A 16,278-nucleotide genomic window follows, 5' to 3' on the forward strand; every position below is an offset into this window, starting at 1 on the left:
AGTTATATTGAATCAGACCAGGAGCGTTTTACAGCCACTTTGCATAAGCATAAATGATAGCATAAGGTGCAAAGGAAACATCTAGCCAGACAATTACATGGCGTCTTCACATGCCTTATTAATCCTCATTACAGCCTTCTGTGCTGAGGCTCAGTACCTTCCTTTCCCCTGTGAGGACAGGTGAGGCTGTGGAGCCAATGCAACCGTCTGCCAAAGAAACAGCACCTGGCTGCTGGGAGCAGTGCCCTTGTCCTGGGGAACTGTGTGTCCTCAGTCCCTGTTTACACAGTCTAACGTTGATAGGACAGTGGGGATGGTTTTAAGCTAAAAGAGGGGAGAGTTAGGTCAGATGTTAGAGGGTAATTGTTCACACAGAGGTAACTGCTGCTTGTCCCTGGAGCCACCTGCATGGGAAATTGGTAATCACAGCCTGAACCTCTGATTAACCATTTGAGGCAAGTGTTGGGTCAGCTGTGGGAGCACAGGTGAGAGTAATTTAGCTGTGCTCCCGGAAGTGGTGGAGCTTGACTCCACCTCCTCTAGACCTCATTTAAGGGCTGGCCACCGCTAAGGCAGCATCTCTTGGAGATTGCTCCCTGGTGGAGATTGTCTCAGCATTTCCCAGTGAAGGCATCCATATCGGTGAGTTTTTCCTTATAAATAACCTTTTGAATATCTGTTATCATCTTTGTATCATTCCACCTTACATTTGGTGAGCCAGGCAGGAGCCTGTGGTTGTGGCTGTAATGTCTTTCTTGTGGAAAATATATAATTGGATCAAGGGGGAGAAGACCACCCCCTTAGGGACATGCCTTCCTGGACAAATTCCAGGTTTTGAGGCGTCCCCATATTACCAATTAGCAACAATTATTGAGCAATGGGGCCCATTACAAGTTGCGGACAATAACTCTCCATTCCGCCTTACACCACCCAAGGCCATGGATGGATCCTGAGCAGTCTGAGCTATAGGGGGCAAACAGCCCATAGCAGCAGTGGAACTGCAGGGCTGTGAGGTCTCTTCCACTCAATCATTCTGGGATTCTGTAGTTCTATGATCTTTAAGGATCCTTCCAGCACAAACCCAAGCCATTTTATTTTGGTTTTTTGTTTGGTTGTTGTTTCCCCCTTAAGTTTCCTTCCAAGCCAAACATTCTATGATATTATGATTATTGTTCACTATAGTTCTCCCACTATCTGTGATTCTGAATTTCCTCAAGAGGCAATAGCTCCTTGTCACTCCCACAGCTTTGGTCCTGTTTCCCATTCAAAGCCTCTTGCTTACAAGCTGGTGGACCTGAACCCTTTCAGCCAAAGCTGACGAGAGAGAACTGAGCTCTGCAGGCAGGTGACAGCCTGAACAGTCAGACCAGCTTTATGCAGTTGGGAGAATGGCTAGCTGATGTTCTTTCTGGGAGTCTTATTAATGCTACCTGATTATTTCATAATAGATATAACACATTGGTGAGTGCTGGCAGGCTGTAATTGGGCCTTGCCAGGGAATTACTCATATTTTTCATTCTTGAAGGAACTAGCAGCATTTTCAGTTACGCTAATGACCTCATTTGTGTGGATTCCGTTCAGTTTGTGTCTCACTCCTGAAGTATTGTAGTGAGAGCAATAATTTCTCACTCAGAGTAAACATCACAGAGTCTCGAGGCAGGTGCTCTCCTCTCCAGGCAGCCGGCTCTGTGCTCTCTTCTCCGTTGGATGCTGCTCAGGGATGAGCTCATAGTTCTCTGCAACTCCCCAAGAGGAGGCTACAGCAAGGTGATAGCAGTAGGATGAGAGGTCACAGCCATAAGTTCTGGGCCTTAAGCTGCCCCAGGAGAGGAGAAATACAGTCTATGAAAGAGCAGTGGTACAGGCTGCCAAGGGAAGTGATGGGGTCACCATCCCTGGAGGTGTGTGGATGTGGCACTGAGAGACATAGTTTGGTATCATGGTGGAGTGAGTTGGGGTTGGAGAGGTCTTCTCCAACCTTAATTACTCCATGAATGTGGATCTTTCTGAACTGGAGGAAGTATGTACGGATGCGTTGCAAGTCCTTCCTGTCTATTTAGTAACCCTCATTTGGGCCTTTTGAGGCGGTTTGTGAAGCACCAGAAGAGGCATTGCATCTACCCAAGCTCTCAGCCAAAGGGTTTTTAACTCTCTACAGCTTATAACTCTCCACTGATAATTTTGGCCATGGAGAACCTTCCCCCACTATGCTTACAATTCTGCCCTTGTGTGCGCATATCAAAGCACAAGCGGCACATCCTCGTCAATAAAAGTCCTTTCTAATTCCTTTTTATCCTCCCCAGGGGAGTGCTCAAAGCCCTGTGGAACCCTGAACAGCCCTTTTAATTCCTCCCTCCCTGTCCCCCGTTCCGCTTGGGGCCTCTGCTGCAGCCTCTGTGACAGGCACTGCTCCTTCATCAGGCAGAGCAGTGGCTGTGAATGACACAAAGCATCACCTGCCCACAGGGACCTGGTGCCCCGGCTGCTTCTGCAGCATTATCAGAAATGTTTCCACGCATTTGTTTGTAAAATGTCTTTATCCAGCCAGGAGAAATGTCCCTTGAAGTCAACTAACCAAATAAATAAATAACAGCCAGAGACAATGCAGTGAAAAAAAAGAAAAGGGGAAAAAAAAAAAGAGTTTCTAGGGGGAAAGAAGTGATGGATTAGAAGAGATTTGAGGCTGTTGCGATGTGCAGCTCAGCACACGATGTGACAAGAGAGAGTCCGCCTCATGCTGCTTCCTGGCCTTGTTTTAAATGAAGTCTTAGCAATGGTGATCTGAAAGTGTTGGAGAGGGAAAGCAATACAGCCACGTGTGAGGGGTCAAAATTGTATCAGAATTTGAGGTATTTTTCCTAATACCGCAGCTGAGAGCCTTGTCAGAATGAGGCTTCTTGAGTGGGGTGGAACTGCTGGGAGTTTTTGGTGTGTTTGTGCACAAATGAGGGATGTGTTTTGGTGTCATGGTGAGGATGGGTGGGGGCTGGACTTGGTGATCTTAGAGGTCTTTTCAAGCCTTAATGTTTCTGTGATATTATGGTTCAAAATTTGAGCAAAGGGAGTAATGGTCTCCTTTTTAACCATAACAATAGGAAGCAATGGGAATCCTGGCATAGATCTTTTTGCTTTCCGGGTGCATCCTTGAGAAGTCTGTGGAGACCCAGGGAACAGAGCTGATTAATACCACCATTAATGAAAATAAACGCAGCATAAAATTCCAAGCACCGCGACTGCTTCCCAAAGCATCCAGGAGTGAGGGACAGCAGCAAATGCAATAAAGCAGAAATTCACTACGACTGTCAAGGGATAACGTTCCTTCACTCAGAGCCAGGCCTGTAAGTGAGAACATACCATCCATAGCAAAGCAGTCTGCGACCTTCAAGAGCTCATGTGGATGGAAAGTGATCTCTGAAAAGCAGCCCTGAATGCTGCTGAGAGCTGCTTCCCCCTCCCAGCCCCTGCAAAGGGCTCTGTATCCCCTCCTGCCCTCCATAATGCTCAGGGTGATATTACCCCAAGTGCAGATCAGATGTTTTCTGGTTGGTTTGGTGACAAAGCCAGTAAGGAACATTCTGCCCACCACCAATGTGTAGCTTGGTTGAGGAGGTGCCTGTGTGTGTCTGTGTCTAAAAGAGCTCTCTGGCTTTTTTCACATGTGTGTATTTATCTCATTTATTTGGCCAAAGGAATTACAGGATTGAAAGGAAATTAATAGCTCAGCGCCCAGTCAGCTTCCTATTTTGAATCAATCCATTCTTGTCACTTGGACTGAACTAAATAATTAATCGTGTTACCTAAAAATAATTAGGGCTAATATCATACAGATTACACTACCCAGTTCTAACAATAATGTTGTTAAGAACATCTAAATAACCCAATATTTAATTACAGTCTGGCTTGTTTAGTGATGCACAGGCTTAGGGGGGGGTTGTTTCTATCCCTGCGAATTTGGGCCAGCTCCATTGATTAAACAGGAACTTTTTATAGCTAGCGCTCAAATTATCAAACACTTGCCTAAAGCAATCCCATTGATCAAGTGTATCATTTGTAATACAAATGTTTTTATTAGGAGGCTTTGTTCAAGATAAATGAAGGATCAAATTAACTGGAGATTGGTTTGAGTAGAAAATGCTGCAGCTGGATAATTTCAAGCACTGAGGCTGAACATTTCTTTCAAATGATGAGAAGTCATCAACTAAGCTTTAATATAAAACATGCACGCACAGAGGCATCTTTGTATTGATTCCTCTCATTTCTGTGGCGCTCTTTCTACAAAGCACGTTAGGATTTGTAGGGAAAGTTATAAGCCATCACCCTGCTGCAGCTAAACCAGTCTGAGGGTTTGATTCTGGCCAAAATCATGACACTATCAGCACCACAACAGGCACCAGAACCCTATTCTCTCCCCCCCCATTCTCTGTCCCCATCCTGCTGCTTCTGTTCCTACCCAGGACTGTTGACTGTGTAGTGCTGTTCATCCAAATGCTCTGCAGCTGGGCTGGGGCAGCACGGTGCCTCCATTTAGGAAGGGAGGGGTGTGAGAAAGCCTGGCTGGGTGGATCTATACCTCTTCCAGCACTCCTGGTAGCACTGCAGGGGTTGGGAGTACAGAAGGTTTACCCATGGGCAGCCAATGGAAAACAACCATGGGAGTGCTGTGCTGTCACTCTGTATATGTATTTTGTAATACAGTCTGAATTAGGAAAGCTGCTTGACTGGAGTGACAGTTTCGGCTGTCATGTAGAGCTGTAGGTATGAAATAGTTGCTTTCTAAATTAAACTCCCTCTTCTCTGCTCCCATAACAATGCATGGAGCGCTGCTGGCACAGCACCACAGTTGTCTGGGAAGCTGCTATAAAACCTCAGCTTTACATCTCCTCCTTGAGGTTTCTCCCTGGGTTGCCCTCGCAAGGGGACGTCTCATAGGCATTCAGATGCTCTGGAATCCATCTCTGGAGGCACCCACAATAACCAGAGGAAATCCTTCTCTCACAGCCCATCAGATAAAACCTACAGACCTGGAAAGGCAGCTTGGATGTCAGTTCATCCCCATAGACAACTATTTCAGGGCCAACTTTCTGATGCATGCAGAGCTCAGAGAGATGCTCTCCCCACACTGCTGGATTTCTCCTCTATTTGGTGCAAGGAGGAACACTCAGCTCCATACCTGGATTTAAGCAGCCATAATGCCATCCCATCACCCTGTTAATGTACAGGCAGTGCTCAGCAGTGAGAAGTGCAGCACAGATTTAGAGAGAATTATTACTTTATTTATCTCGTTAATGCAGGAAGCAATATGCTCAGATGGTAATGAAGAACAGAGGCTTGTTGCTCTCACATATCACTCATGGCCACTTCAAGTATATGTATTCTTATGCAAGAACTGAATGTGTGTGCTATATGTGTGCATGTGACACATAAAGGATTGCACGTGTGTATTTAATGTGTTTTCATGTCACATCTGGGTGTTTTTGGAGATGCAGGCTGCATGGGGAGTGCTTGTATTTTACATTTATTCTGTGGCATTAACAGCTTGATGCCCCCACCCAGAGGTTTAAAACCTGCAACCATTAAGTTTGCTGAAGAAGGTTTCAAGGTCACTTTGGAAAGCTGCTGTGTATTGGTGGGAGGAGTATTTTTTCCAAAAGAGCTATTGTGATTTAAACAAAAAAAGAAGGCAAATGACCAAATTTAGGAGTTATATTTAAAGAGACAGAGAGTGAGACCCAATTAACTCCTCTGCTCTGCAGATGGGGCTGCAGCACAGGGACAGCACTGCAGCCCAGGGAAGGGAAGGATGGACCTAACAGCATGTAGTGATAATAGGGAGCTCAATATGAGTCAAGCAATTTGATTTCTATAGGGAGCACAGTGATTGAAAGCAGTGCTAATGCTGATTAGTCCCCCTCCCTCTTCTCTATCTTCTGATTTCTGGCTCTGTGGTGCTCCTTCTTTTCAGGCAGTTCCCACTGTCCGTGTGCATCAGGGCATCTCATGATTCATGAGCTGAATGCATCTGAAAATCCTGGAGGTGCACCGCTGCCCTTCACATGCTGCATTATGGTTCATAAAGCTGTTTCTTTCTCCTAGTTCTAAAAGATTTCACATAGCTCTTTTAATTACTCTTTTAGTAATCGGTGATATGAAAGTCTATCATGAGAGTCCATATTTCTCATCAGACTTTTTTTTTCCAGGATCCAAAGGCAAGACTGCAGCATTGGGCCCCTGTTCATCTCCCAGGGCTGTTGTCAGAGGGCTCTGCTGGGACACCGACCCTCTCCAGCCTCCTTTCTCAGCCTGGTCTCAGGTATGAGCACATATAGCTAAAAGAAGAGATAATTTCATGCATATTATACTATATGGACTTCAAGAAAGCTGACCTAAAAGTGTTCCACCAGAAATATTCATTACGTTTTGTTTTAGTTCAGTTCAGATATGATTTTAAGAGGTTATAAGGCAGTGTGACTGAAGCTGAGCAATAACTCATGTTTGGCCACCCAAACAGCACAACAGTTCTTCAGCTCTTTTCCAGGTTGGGAAATTGCAGCTAAGTTTAATGTCCTCCCTCTGTATGCAACCCCTCCTGGAAAAGGTATAGATGTGAGACAGTGAGTCCTGGGTCAGGTCCTCCTCCAGGGCCTTCACCAAGTGTTGTCCTTGCACAAAGTCTTCCCTACCTGGGGCAGCAGTTGGGAATGAAGTTTGGCAGGGAAAGCTTCACAGTGTGCAGAAGCGGCAGGAACTGAACCCTGATTATCCAGCTTTGTATCTGGGAGAGTGACACCTTTGGGGAAAACATCAGGATTTTCTTCAGTACATGGTTCTTCTGCTATGAGTATTGAACGTGCCTGCTCAGTGGGCGTAGTGGAGTTTAATTGCGTGGTTCAGTTTAGCTGATTGGCTTAATTGATTGGTTAGGTTTAATTGATTGGCTTTGATACAGGGTTCCTGGTTGGCAGAGACATCAGGCTGCATGGCTCGTGAAGAGTAGGCATTGCTCATCCAATCATCCACAGGATGAAACTATATATATATATAGTATATATAGTGTGTGTATATATATATATATATACACACACACATATATGTACATATATATATATGTATATACATATGTACATATATATATATATGTACATATATCTACTTATATAAGTTTGGGGCAAAGTACTTTGACTGAGGTCTGGATGTGAAGTCTATGTGGTCAAGGAAACACCTGATCAAATGTTGTCAAAATAATGGCCAGGAACAGGGAGAGCCAATGCAGTGGGCAGAGCCCAGCAAGTTTTGCAGTGGACCCAATGGGGTCTTGCTGCAAATCAGCAGGAATTCTTTGGGAAAACCAAAACCAAACTAAGTGATGCCTATTTTGGCTCAGCTTCAGGTTGGACTGCAGTGGCTGGTTAAGTGTTACCTCCTGCTGCTGCTTGTGAGAGGTATGGAGAGGGCAAAGAGGGAATGACTTGTTCTGTCCTTTCTAGCAGAGCTGGAGACATTAACTAAAGCTGGAAGGTTTTCAGAACAAAGACAAAGAAGTGTTTCTCATTCTGTGCATGACAACAGACTCCTTGAATAACAAAGCCCAGATGGCAGAGAGTGGATTTCTGGAAAGTACCTCTGATGCTCACCCTGTTCCCAGGCCCCTCCATGAACATCTGCTCCCGGCACTGCTGGGAGCAGGCTGCTGAGCTGAGCACTGTTACGGCATTGTCTTTAGTTGACCAAGATGTAATCAGAGGAGCAATGTATTGGAGAACAGAGGATCCACCAGGTTGCACAGAAGGCCAACAGACTTGGTCCTGCTGTCAGGGAGAGCGTAATCTGTGTTTCTGAGGGTGGTTTTACATCTGACTTTGGCAGGAACAGGCTTAAGGATTTCATTATTCAGCACCCTCTCCATCTGCTTTATTGAAGATGCGTGCAAAGATTAAACATGACAAGGAATTTGTTTCCAAGAGACTGATATTTTGGGATGGCTTAAGAAATATAAGTACACCATGCTGTCCCTGGAGAGCAACACAGGCTGCGCCTCCACTCTGGCCCCCTGCAGGATGCCCAGTGTCATGAGGCAGAACAGAATCAGTATCACAGTCATGTGCCTTTTGGGATGGGTTTCTCTCCCTTTCTCTTTTCCTACAGACCCTTTCATTTTGAAGTCCTAAAAATAACAGGTTCATTGAAAGTCACCTCGAGAATATCCTCCTATGTCCAGGCATCACGAGTGCAAGAAATGATTTGTTGGGCGCTACTACAGCAAGTTTTTGCCTGTTCCTATCCATCTCCTGTCAGCACTCACACTGCTGTTGACAAAATGAATTTTGCCTCGATTTCATCTTTCCAAACTACGCAGATGAACCAGAAGCCATGTCTTTGTGTCATTCTTGTTGTTAAACCTTACAGAAGGAGTGGTCCTGCAGAAGGGATGCAGAAGATATCCGAGAAAAGCTTGCTGCTGTAAGCAAGCACAGACCAACACAGTGTTGGAAACAGGCACCAAAGGCACCAGCCACCTTTTTTAAGACTTTGAATGTAAATGTGTTATTACAATGGTTTAATACTGTTTTGATGTCTCCCAACCAGCATCTCCTGCAAGGTTATGGTTTCCATTTTCTCTCATTCAACCTTAGTACAGCTGCCATCCGTCTGCCACACAGGCGGAACTGCAAGGTCAGGAATATGAGGCCAGGCTCCTCGTGCTGTCTGCCTTGTTTTCCCCATGCAATTTTGATGTGACAGATGCACGAGCTAAGAGGAACTCCTGGAGGAGCACACGTGTTTGTGTATTAGCAAAGATTTCCTCTGTTGTTTCAAGGGCATAAGACAAGGAAGGAAGAAAAGGAGAATTGGATGAGTCCTGGCATTCTTTCCTGCTCTGACAGCAGCTCCACGTTTACCCTCATTGACACAGGCAGGGGCTTGTGTGACAGTTGTAGCGAGATGACCCAGGGAAATCAGGATGGATCCTGCAGATAAGTAGCATTTAACAAAATTAAAGTGAATGCCTTGGGAGATTAGAGATGTGCTCCCTTCGAGAGCTTGGACAGAGCTGGGGGGTTCTTGGAACAACCATGTGAGCTGCAGAGGAACAACAGGTCACCTTCATCAATAGGGCCAATAACTTAAAGCATCAAGAAGTTTTTTCTGCAGCAGCTGTATAAGATATTACCTGTCCAAGGAGGTGGTGGGATCACCATCTCTGAAGGTGTTTAAGAGCAGCAGAGATGTGGCTCTGAGGGACACGGTCAGTGGGCACAGTGGTGTGGGATGGGGTTGGACATGGGGATCTTAGAGGTCTTTCCTAACCTTAATGGTATTACAGTTTCATGATGTTTCATAAAGCATCTCTAGGTAATCCCAGAACAGCTGCTATGGCCTCATGTGCAGGGGAAGGGCAGTCAGCCCACAGCCCCAGCAGCAAGGATAGAACTGGGGGGGCTTCATGCCCTGCAACCAAAACATACAGACATGTGTGTGAAAAGTGAGGTAGGGAATGGAGGCTGTGGGTAGATAAATGTTTATTATGAGATATAGGCATATTTAATTAGCTCCTGCAGACTTCAACACACTCCTAATGAGCTCTTGCCAAGTTTGCCGTGATTCCTCTCTAATTTTTGTAACTCTGTAATAGTAACAATACAATCGTTTTCTATAATAACCATGATAAAGCCCAGTTAATCCTTCTGTAACTCCTGCATAAGCTTCACGTAATTAAATCAGTTGGTGAAACATTCTTGGTTTAAGGGATGGATGAATGCAGCACAGCTCTGCCACCCTACCAAGAGGCTGATGCAAAGAACAGGTTTCTCTCTCTTCCCACCCTCACAGCAGTGTAAATCTAGTTAATAGGGTTAAAATGGCAAACAGATGTGTTTGAATCCCAGCTTTGCCCATCACTGCTGACGCAGAGGCCAGAATATTGCCAACCAAGCAACTTTTGCCCAGCCTGATTTGTGCTCCGTGGGGTAGTGATTAGGCGGCTGCTGGAGCACAGAGCAGTTTTGGTGTGTGAGGGGAATTGTGAGGAGGGGTGAGGGCAGAGACATCACAGGACTCCTGCTTTCAGGCCTCCTTTAGAAGAGGGGCAGTGTTTCTCAACAGTGCTGAGAAATGCAATTTAGATAAGTAGCTGGTGGCTCGTATGAAGAGCTTATCCAACCTGTTATCTTTCACTGGTCTGATGTGCCTCGAAAGGTGTCATACATACTCTTTCTTTCCTTTCCTTTTTATTGAGACATGTTTGCCATAATTACTCCTCTTATAAGAATTTCTTGTGCAAAAGCATCTACACGTTACAAAGGAAATATCTATCTGCACTTCAACTGGGTGAACAATTGCAGCTTGCCCTCCCTCCAGAATGCAGTTATGTAGGTTTTTTGTGATGATGCCTTTAGATGAGAACCAATCTTCTCACAGACCTGACTCACATTTAAGCTGTTGGTGTTAATTGTTAAATGCAAGGCATGTCCCTCTCCCTGTGCAATGCAGCCCTCTGCTCTGTAGGGATCAGCCCTGCCCTCACCCCGAACTTGCAGTTTCACAATGAGTGAAACAGGAGTGGGAAGATCAACACAGATGCATTTATTTATAAAATCTCTGTGTTACATGTTTCCTGGTAGCGATTAATGTTGCGTCATGGCCCAGCCAGCACAGCAAACCTCAGCTCAAGGCAGTGTGGGGGGGGAAGTTGAGCCTGTGAAACAAACTGGCTTTGTCTCATCATCCTCCCCTACACACCCATGTGAGTCATTCAGCAGCACTTGAGATGCTGTGCTTTGTCTCTCTGTCCTGCAGTCATCTGTGATGGTTTCAGTTATGGTCTGTTCTCTGTGTTGGTTGTGTTTTGTTGTGTTGTAATCAGCACAGCGGGATGCAGTGTTATCTAAGTGACCTGCTCATCAGCAAGAGCCAGGCTGCACCTCTTCTGCCAGCTCTTCTCCATTAGATACCACACCTAATCTGTCACATACCTCTTCTTTTATGCCTGTGCTCTAATAACTGACCATGAGGACAACATCAGAGGCTTTGGGGAGAGTGTTCACGTTCCCCTTTTAAGGGAAGGCCCAAGGATGGGATGTGTGTCTGGAAGGCAGTGAAACGTGCTGTGAAATGGATACAGTGCCCCTGTTTCATTGAGAGATGAGAAAATCCTGACAGTAACCTCCAAGAGTGTTTGGACTTATTCTGGTCTATAGAGCAACCAGACTTTACTGTTTGCAGGTTGGGCTCTGAACCGAACCACGTGCCAAACAAGTGGCTTCCACAGGTCACTGAGCTCAACGTCATTCCAAATAGCACCAGCCCCAGGCCAAACTCACTCCTGAAATAGCTGGGCCCATCTCCTGTACCCAGTGCCCTGGCATGGTGCATCTTCTATGGAGATGGGAGCAGGCTGATTGCCCTGGCTGTGCTGTGGGCACTGCTGCGATGCACTGTTGGCCCTGTCCGGGTCACTGCCTTTCTTGCTCCAGTTATTGATGCAGTGAAAATGGCACAGCTGCATTCAGAGGAGGTGAAAGGACAATGTGCTGGATGTTCATGTTTCACCATCTTGAATTTTCCTCCAGCTTTCACATCCTGCACCATCGGAGCAGCTGTCAAACCACTGCTCTGCTCCAGCCATTCCCACCTGCTCAGGACAAAACCCAATTTTGACCTTCCTCAGATGGGTCTCACTGTGCTGATAGCTGAGCAGAGAGCAGTGAGATAAGGCAGAATGTGTGGCTGCAGGATTTGGGCATCAAAACTCCATCCCAATCACCTAAAAGCTGAAGTGCTACTGAAAATAATAATAATAATAATAATAATAATAATAATAATAATAATAATAATAATAATAATAATAATAATAATAATAATAATAATAATAATAATAATAATAATAATATGTATTTTTTCCTCTTGGCATTAAGTAGAAAAAGGACAAAACCCCCTCACAATTAACTCGTTGTTTCTTGTGCTGACAAATGGCTTTCTGGAGTTGATTAGTCTCAGTGCTCATTTTGAATTATCAGTTCCATATCCAGGCTGTCAGATCCAAGCACCCTGCAGACGAGATGTAGAATATATCACACTGATTCAATATTTATGCTCTGCAATGGGTTTGACTTCTACCCACACACCAAACTTACAAACACTCCAACCCCAGCTAGGGAAGCCCTCAGTAGCCATATCTTAATGAATATTTTCTCCAGCTGAGGATGGAAGAGAGTCAACCTCAGCATGGCCTGGGGGGAAATTGCCAGAGCCTTGTGCACTGCATCAAGCTGACCAGCCTCACCTGGACCACCCACCCACACCCAGGGGCCTGGAGACCATTTGAGCTCAGTTTGGTGTTGTCTTCTCTTCCCTAAACTCTGCTGGAAAAGCACGGGTCTCCAGCTGAGTGTAACTGTGCTGCGTGGCTGTGAGGAGCCATCTGAGCAAGGTGCTAACAAGGTAAGGTTTCTTGTTGCTTCAGGATTCAAGCTGAGGGGTTTGTAACCCAGCCTGTGGTTTACACAATATTTCTCCAGCCCGCTGTGTTACATGGATCCTATTCAGGCTTTGTGCAGGGCTGTGTATCCATCAGGCACCTGACTCCTGTTGGTGCTGATGCTTCGGGTCAGGAATAAGCGCAGGACCCTGCTGCCTGCTGGCAGGGCTGTGGGGAGCAACAGAGCTCAGTGCTTGTACACAAGAGTTCATCCTTTCCTATTTACTTCTGAGTATATTTCATTACGATGCTCTTGTGATGCTTTAGGGCTGGAAACACCAGGAATATAAATCAGATTTTGTCATTGGCAGGTAGCATAGTTATTGCTGCATAGATTTATTTTTTTTACTTGTTAAAATATCACGTGCTTATTTCTGAATCTTATCCATTATGAGAAGCTTGTTACTTTAATAACTTTTTTCTTTCTTTTCCAATTTCTGTAGTAACCATACCCTGTTGAAATACTGTATTTAATGCTTTGCTTCTGATTGGAATTCCTGGCCTGTGTGCTCTCTGTGCTCTGATTGGCAATCTGGTTGTCTGCAGCATGCTGGGCTTTGCCCCTCTTTGCTGGTGGTGGTGGTGATGGAGCCCTGAAAGCCATTCTTCTGCCTCTTTCATGACTATTGAGAGAGCAGGGCTCAGTATTCCCCTTGGGAGGGCAATCAGTGATGGCAGAGCTGCCCATCCACTGGATGAAAAGCTGCCCCACCTACACAGTGAGCTTCAACCCAGAAAGCAGAGCAGGCTGACTGCAGCTATACAGGACAGAGGGAAAAGAACCCACTGCACTGATCAGCAACCACTGCTGACCATGGAAGGAGGGGTTTTGAAGGCAGCTCTTCTCCTGAGTTTTCAGGAATAGCTGCAAGCTCTGGGCTGTATAAACTTTACAGTAAGGCCTGTTTGATCAGATATGAAAAATAGATTGGATGTTTGGGTTTTTTTTCTATAAGCTTCATTTATACTCCTCAGAGTGCTCCATGTAATAATACCAGGAAATAGATTCGCGGGCAGAAGTATGATTTTTAAGTTAACGATGTTCATTTAATTTCAACTCTTGTCTCCTCGATGTGCCTCCTCCTAATGCTCTAAATAGCTCTTCTGCCTCTTTGATGTTTACACCCTTCAAATGCATAAAGACAGTTCTCTACAATTCCTCATTTTGCCAAGCAATACATACTTAGTGCTTTTCATCTCTCTCCATAAATCAATCCCTTTCCTCCAACAGGAGCTAGAATGGGATTTTTTTTTTCTCCTTATTAGATTTGTACTGAGAATTTCTTTTCAGAAACAGATAAATGATACAAGGCTTTTTCATGACAAAGCATCCTATCATACATTATTAGCAAACACTTCCACAGTGTAACAGGAGTAAAAATAGAAGTGGGCTATAAAAAAGGATGTATAGCAGGATGGCATCTAATCTCACAGCATGGCACTAAAAGTAGAGCAGCTCCTTCGCATTTCTTTGCAAATCTTCAAGGGAAAAAATCCGGGAGCCCTGAGAAATGCTCAGCATCTTTTAGTGAAGGATTCTGTTGAATTCTGAGTGATCTTTGACATTGACTTAATGAATTTTCTCCTTATTCGCAACGCCCACCTATTGCTGGCAGTGTGTTCAGCCCCTTCCAGCCAGAACGCAGCCTTTTGCAGGAAACCAACCCAGGAATTGCCCGAGCTACAAACTTTCTGATCCTACTTATCTCAAAAATAAGAGTTTTTAGCATTAGCATTGCTGATTTCCAGTGGATGTTGTCAAATATGGACACGGCAATGTTTCCCCCTGGCAGACCAATGAGTACAAGATGTGCTTCTGGGATTGCTTCTCATGATGGATCCTTTGTGCCCCCATCCAACTGAGGGTATTTTAAAGGCCACGGTGATAAGGAGTGCCTGGGAAAAAGTCGCCCTCGGATCCCCCGTATTCCTGAAAGCAGTTTTGGTAGGAGTCCAACAAACCCTGCAAAAATAGTTTTCAAATGAAATTGCAAATGGAAGATGGGTACTCAAATAGATGACAGTTTCAGCAGCTATTTGTCAGGAAAAGCCCAGGACATGGAGGTTACCTGCCTTGGCAGCTCCTGCCCTGGGATACAGCCCTCCAAAGGAAACTGATACCTGAAACACCCAGCAAAGTGCCAAAGATTTCTCTAGATCTGCTGCCAGAAAAGAGAAACCAGCACAAACCAATGTGGTTTTACAAAAAGCCAAAGCAATAGCAGGAGCCACGGTGTGCTGGGTGTTGTGACCATGCATGCTAATGTTGTCTCGTTCTGACTGTTCCAAGCCCTGGGTTAGAATGGCAGTGGGCAGCTCCCTGTGATAATTTCTTGTTGGATGCCATTGGCTCCACTGCAAATTTGCCTGTTGGAGCAGAAGGCTCCTCTATGCCAGCCAAAACTTGAAAGGCAGACTTCTTAAACTTGGTTTAATATTTCAGAGATGTATAGCCATCTTTTGGCCTCTTTCAACTGTCTTCCTGATGCGTGTTTGAGTGTCAGCCTCCCTCCCTGGGGAGACTAAGAGCTGCTCAGTTCTGCCACCCCTCCTCCTAAAGCAGATTTCTGCTGTCACGCAGACATTTAGCGCAGCAAGAAAATGATGGCTGGGGAGTGCTGGGAGGGAGACTCCTTCAGTTCAGGTTGTGGGTTGGTGGGGAGTCCAAACTGCTCAGTTCACCTACAAACCAAACCGAGACAGTGTTCTTACTACTTGATGAGGACCAGTTGTGCACTTTGGTGCAGAGCAGGTAACGCACCATGTTGCAGGATCCCAGCACTGAGCTGCTCACCCAAATGCTGAGTAGTGCTGCTCTTCTCCTTGTGGCTGAGCAGCAGATGCACTCCTAATACCTTAGGCAACTTGTCAGACTCTTTGCATTTTGCATCTCTGGAAAGTTTCTCTCCCGGGACAGATTTGACCGCAGATGTACCATCCTGCCTGCTGGCCCTTGGCAGTCAGGCACTGCCTGCTGTACCCCCCTGGGCCCTGGCTGCATGATGCCTTGTGCTCAGCTTTGACCATGCCGGGGGCTGTGCTTGCACCTTCCCATGTGGGCATCAAACCTGGCACTGGAGAACCTCCTTAAAGCCAAAAACTATGCTCTCTGCCCTACAAACAGCTATGCAAGCTTGTCCTTGGGTCTCATGCTGTGATCTGATGTGTACACGTAGGTGTGTTTATATTTGCACTCACATGTGTGCATATGTATAAATACATTCACACACGCATGCTTGCTATGTCTGTACAAGCACAAGCTGTCTGTGTTTGCAACACATTCTGTTTCTTAGGGCAACATTTAGGGCTGTGAACTCCCTAAAGAAAAGCCTATCTCTTGCTAAGTGTTTCCAGCATGCCTAACCCTCCTGGGCTTTCATCTCCCAACTGGCTTTTAACATAATGTAAAGAACAGAAATAATATCTTCCATTAAAACTTTATTAGGTAGCTCTTCCACTTAAGAGAGCTGCTTCACTTATTCCCTGCCAAATGAATCCTGGAGTCTGAAAGGATCTGGGATGAGGAGGGGGAAAAAGGGAGACATCCCTAAGTGCTGGGAACCTTCCTGGGAGGATGATCACAGTGCGGGGTCCTGGGCCAGAGCTGGGTGTGGTGGGGCTGCCAAGTGGGATGTGTGGGAGTGCATCTGCCAGCCTGGGCAGCGCCCTTCGTTTCTTGGCCCCTGCTTTTGTATCCTGCTGATTGATGTTGAAATTTGTTGTAATTATTGGGAGCATCAGCCATCTGCTCGCTTCTGCGAGTGTTGTTAAGGCTGCTGGTGGGCTGAGCAATGCAAACTGCA

The 16,278-nt window shown here is 45.6% G+C and overlaps 1 long non-coding RNA gene across 3 annotated transcripts; it reads left to right on the forward strand.

Annotated features, from left to right (window-relative positions):
• Positions 1 to 596: 596 nt before the first annotated feature.
• Positions 597 to 11,689, forward strand: LOC107320815. Of its 3 annotated transcripts, none has more exons than XR_001558389.1 (3): positions 597 to 642; positions 6,198 to 6,310; positions 7,485 to 11,689. It is a non-coding gene; the product is annotated as an uncharacterized LOC107320815 (long non-coding RNA). The 3 variants fall into 3 exon arrangements; XR_001558390.2 differs by having other exon boundaries at positions 7,488 to 10,626; XR_004308988.1 differs by lacking the exon at positions 597 to 642 and adding an exon at positions 3,098 to 3,338 and having other exon boundaries at positions 7,488 to 10,626.
• Positions 11,690 to 16,278: the final 4,589 nt, after the last annotated feature.

This window comes from Coturnix japonica, chromosome 14 (assembly GCF_001577835.2).
Source record: "Coturnix japonica isolate 7356 chromosome 14, Coturnix japonica 2.1, whole genome shotgun sequence".
Lineage (NCBI taxonomy): Eukaryota > Metazoa > Chordata > Aves > Galliformes > Phasianidae > Coturnix > Coturnix japonica.